This window comes from Neltuma alba, unplaced genomic scaffold (assembly GCF_004799145.2).
Source record: "Neltuma alba isolate B1F8T4 unplaced genomic scaffold, ASM479914v2 tig00010185_pilon, whole genome shotgun sequence".
NCBI lineage: Eukaryota > Viridiplantae > Streptophyta > Magnoliopsida > Fabales > Fabaceae > Neltuma > Neltuma alba.
In genome coordinates, this window is record NW_021635126.1 from 138,377 (window position 1) to 143,631 (window position 5,255).

General features: G+C 30.3%; 1 long non-coding RNA gene across 1 annotated transcript; it reads right to left on the reverse strand.

Moving 5' to 3' along the window:
• Window positions 1-217: 217 nt before the first annotated feature.
• On the reverse strand, window positions 218-1,803 carry LOC114754704 (uncharacterized). The gene is made up of 3 exons (XR_003741238.1): window positions 1,784-1,803; window positions 948-1,010; window positions 218-257 (listed from the first exon to the last, which is right to left on the reverse strand). It is a non-coding gene; the product is annotated as an uncharacterized LOC114754704 (long non-coding RNA).
• Between the last annotated feature and the right edge of the window lie 3,452 nt (window positions 1,804-5,255).

A 5,255-nucleotide genomic window follows, 5' to 3' on the forward strand; every position in this document is an offset into this window, starting at 1 on the left:
AGAGCCCATTAATCAAAAGTCAACACTATCAAATGAGTGTAATACGCAAAGTCTTAAATATCTCTGGTCTTCCAATGACCTCCTATATCAGATAGTAGTAATTAACAGTATTAGTTTACAGCACTAGAGTATATGGGCCCTATGTGGCAATATATAACAAGTCAACACATAAAACAAAAGCAGGGAGGCTATACAAGCTATAACAGTACACTATGCCTCCGGAGCCTTCCCTGATGGGCCACCACCTGAACTATCGCCTGAAAATGTTAAACCACGGGGTGAGACAAACACCTCAATAACCAACTTTCCAACTCATCATACATACTAACATGTGCTCGTGAGGTGTCAAGTGGGATAATTATTAAACCTCAATATCTATATACCAATGACAATACAAATATGTATACTCGAATAATCTCAATCATCCAAACCCTCATTATAGGGGGCTAACACACAAACCACATAAGTCTATCCCTCACTGTAGGGGATCAAACCGACCTATAGGCCTATCCCACACTTTGGGAGACGATTAAGAAGTCACAAAAGTCCATCCCTCATTATAAGCCTATCCCACACTTTGGGGGACGAATAAAAAGCCACAAAAGTCTATCCCTTACTCTAGGGACGAAGGAAGAAGCCAACCAATGTGCACCACTGGCGGCCTTACCACGTGGTAGGATAGCGTTCAATCCAAAATCCAAATAACAACCAACCATTCACAATATAACAAAAATGTCTCAATATTTTCCCAGTATAATCCATAAGATATAAACCATATATCTTTTCTAAACTTCTCAATCACAATTCCAAAAATCCCACAAGACAATTTTCATAGCTCAAAAGATATAATTTATTTACTCGAGTTCCAAATATCAAATATTATTCTAAAAATAGCAAAATACTCACAAACAACATATTAGCACATAGAACAAGTGGAAACTGGTTACCTCTCACCAAAGCAATATTAAGGATTACCACAAGGTCAATCCTTTGCTCACCCAATAATTAATCTACACAATTAATATAACCACATATTAATATAAACTAATAAATTAATTAAACTTCTTTATATTAGTTAAATTTCTACTTTAATTAAATTTTTATTCTAAATTCCCGCAACTCTCATAACCCAAAAATTATTAAGTATTTTAGAAACAACTTAAAATTTCTAACAAGCCAAATTATTTATTTACCGCCTCCAAATTATTTACCTTAATAAAAAGGATTTTTCACAATTTCCAAATATAAAATCATTATGTTATAAATTCTAAAATCTTCATTTAAGTTTAAACCTCAAAATCAAACTATCAAAAATTCAATAATACTTCAAATATTTATAAATAAATAATCTAATCAAAACTTTAATGGTATAACTACCACGTATATATATTTCCACAAATAATAAACTTTTTAGCTACAATAATTATTTTAAAACCTCCAGTCACCCAATAAATAAAACTAAACCGATTAAAATCTCAATAATATATCAAACAGTCCAAATAAATTATTTAACTTAAATTTAATCGGTAAATGACAGATTTTCAACTAAATAAATTAATTTAAATACTAAAACTAACAAATAGAGAAATCTAAACCGGTTAAAATTAACAACTCATTCACTTCTAAATTTCTATAGTCATCTTTTGTCAAAACTCAATACTTATATCATATATAAGTCTCAAAATTTTCTCTAATAACTATAGTAATAATGTAAATAGGAAGCTTAAAATATACAGGAAATATTTATAAAGAAAGTTTGATAAAAAAAAGTAATTTTATGTACCTAAAATATCTTCAAAGCTTGCCCTTTCCTTTACCGGTATGCTCCTTTCGTTCTTGCACACTCCAACTCTCTCTCTCTCTCTTTCTTCTTGCGCTTGCCGGGGGAAGGGAAATGAAATACACTCCCAGCACATTTATTGGGGGGAGGGGTTTTTCAAACTTAACCCCTAACCCCCACCGTCCCCCCCAACTTTCCACCGAAATATCGGTGGAAAGTTGGACTTTTATTTTTTTTAATAAATATTAAAATATTATTATATTATATTATATTATATTATATTTTTTTCAATAATTTTTTTTTTAGGATATTACAGTATAACTCAGCCTCCTCAAGGGAATTATGTTCTCTTTGATTTTTCTCCACAAAACCTATCAATTCAAGTATAATTACAAGTCACTCTAACAATCATTCACTTAAACATCAACACTTAACCTTAAACTTTCTTAATTTCCCCTTTTCTTTGATTTTTTTTAACATAATTAATCCTCCTTTGATTCTAATAATCTCTTGACTCATTCTTATACAATTTTGCATGTAGAATTCAAATATCCATTCAGATTTATGAAAATCAAGCTCTTCCCTTTCATTCTGTTTTGGCCGAATTGGGGTATATTTAACCCTAAGTTGGTTTTCTTCCAAAAATCAATCCAAACACCACTTAAACATGATTATTCCACTTCATATTTAAGGTTTCTCTCCTTCACTAATACCCAAGTATTCTGACCGTAATGTGGCAGCATCTCCCTCTTGAATTTTAATTCAAATATCTAACCAAACCAAGCTTTAACCTTAACTAAACTACAACTCAAAAAAACCTTGGTGAATCCTTGATTAAAGCTTGATGATTCCTTGTCCAAATGCACTCAATAAGTTCAGGTTTGAAGTTCAAGAAAATGTTTTGACAAAACCTCCTCTTTTTTTGCCAATTTTCTACCTATTTTCATGTATTTAAGGGGCCATTTATAGGCAAAGTTTCTGCCCTCTCCCCCTCCAAAATAGCATGTTGGAATGCCACATAAGAAGGACACATGACTGCCATCAAGTGCTGAAATTTTCAGATCATGCTAAGTGTGTTTTGCCTAAAATAATCCAAGATATTTATGTTTAATTGGGCTTTAATATTGGGCCCTGAATTTTGCACGAATTTTGGGCCTTTCTATGGCCCAATGTGGGGCCCACTTATGGTTTAAGATAGTCTAAAAAGATGGCTCACAAATTATATCATCATCCCAAACTATCTTGAAGTTTTATCAGTTACTATTCACCTATAACATTCTATAATTTTTATGGATCTCTAAAAATACATTTATCTCTATGAAAAATCCCCTTTTAATATAAGTATGTGATCTGGGAATTTTTAGAATTTTTCTCTACTTCTAACTATTTATTTAAAATTTTTCCCGATTAAGCTTCTATCAGTAAAACTGCGGGAGAACAAATCCTCTAAAATTAATTCCTATGCTTTCAAGGCTTAAAATAAATTTTATAAATTCTCATAATTATTTAGATAATTATTTCATTTTTTTAAATTATTGAGGCCTCTAACTATTTAAAATAATTATTTTCCTCTAATTTTTCACTATTTTCTTGAAAAACCTTTGTTTTTAGGAAATTCGGTAATAATTTATTTTCACACCAATTTCACCTTTAGCGCCTTTATCAAGGTTTCAAAACCTCTAAGTTACCTTTTTACTATTTTTTGGGAATTTTTTGAAATTTTTCTGAAATTTTCTTGTTTTGCCCTTCCTAAACTGATAATTCTGAAAATGCCAGCCCGAACCCTACTAGAGTTTCACATTAGAAGTTGTTTTATCCATCTGTCTACTTTCTATATTAGCCCTCATTTGAATTTTTTACTTCCTATGTCTAGATGAGATTTTCAGGATGTGACATTATATAATCGGAGAAATCAAAATTTCCTTGTTATTTTGCACCAATTATTGAAGAGTAAATAACTTATATATACATATATGTACACATATATTTCAAAGAATTTATTAGTTTCCTTTCTTTTTATATTTCAGTAATCATTGGTCGTTATGCTTTACTTGTCCCATAGACAATGTTATCTATTGGTTTGATTCATTGGGTCATAAGCTGAGAAGCAAAACTAAATTTGTCTTCAACGCATAAATTTTGTCATCTTTTTCTTAGTTTCCTTATTTCATTGAACCATTTCAATATCTATTCATTTTCATTTGTTCATAGGTCTCTCAAGACATTATTTACGGGTGGGAAGCATGAAGGTAGAAATGACAAGACCACTTGGCACAAAACCGATAGTAAGTTTTTTTAACTTAAAATTTTTCATTAACAATTACTATCTATATATATTCATTTTTGCTAATACACATTTCGTTTATAGTGTCATCGGCAACTAGGAAGTGTAGAGTGCGGATATTATATTATTCATTTAATGTATCAAATCGTGAAGTTTGGATATACTAAAGATTTTGAGACAGTAATAATTATTTTAATTATATTATTTGATCTTTTCATTTGATTTGTTGTGTTTCTTTAGTTCTTTTATGCTAATAAATTTAAATTTTCTTATTTTTGAACTTACAAATTTTTGATGATGAATGCTCCTACACTGATGAGGAAATTGACATTACTTGAGATCGTTTGGCAGAACAATTTCTCCAAGAGTTTTATTCTCAGAATAATACATGAGGTTAAAAAAGCTTAGATATGTTAGGAACCTTTAATGCCATTAAAGATTTTTGTATAATGTGTTAGGGGATTCTTAAGATTTTATGGTTAGATAAGTTAGGATATTATATATTGAGATTTTATGTATATTACTAATTTGCTACTGTTGTTGTACTTTGTTTTAATTATATATGCGTTTTGAATTGTAAGCTAACAAAAACCGGCTATATTTGCAAATTTGTAAAATATTTTTTACAAAAAAACACAGATGCTCATCTGTTCTCCAGAACAGACGAATATGTTGACCATATATTCGTTTGTTCCAAAACAAACAAATATCTTATTATTATCTACGTCTCCTCAGTCTACGTCCCCCCTTAAACAAACAAATATGAAGCTCCAGAATAGATGAAAATGATTGTTGTTTTTTTTTAGTAGTGATACTTGCACTATCAAATAAGAGTTAAGATGCAAATTTTCCTCGGAAGCTTTCACTTAGGAGCGCTGGGCACCTAAAAAAGTTTTTTTGGGTTCAATATTGTGTTGGAAGTTTAAAATCATAGAAAATTTGCCCTTACCATTGAAAATAAAAAATCAACATCGGCCGTTAGTGATATTGACTATTAACATCTTTAATGTTAGAGAGTAAAATTGCTATGAATTTAAACTTCTAATGCAATATTTTCCAAAAAAAACTTTCAAGTTCTTAACACTTGTAAGTGAAAACTTTTGAGATAGATTTGCATCGTAACCCATTAAATAATTCTATCATGAGCTAATCACTTCTTGTTACTTTGCTTCTTATCTGGCACTTAGCATG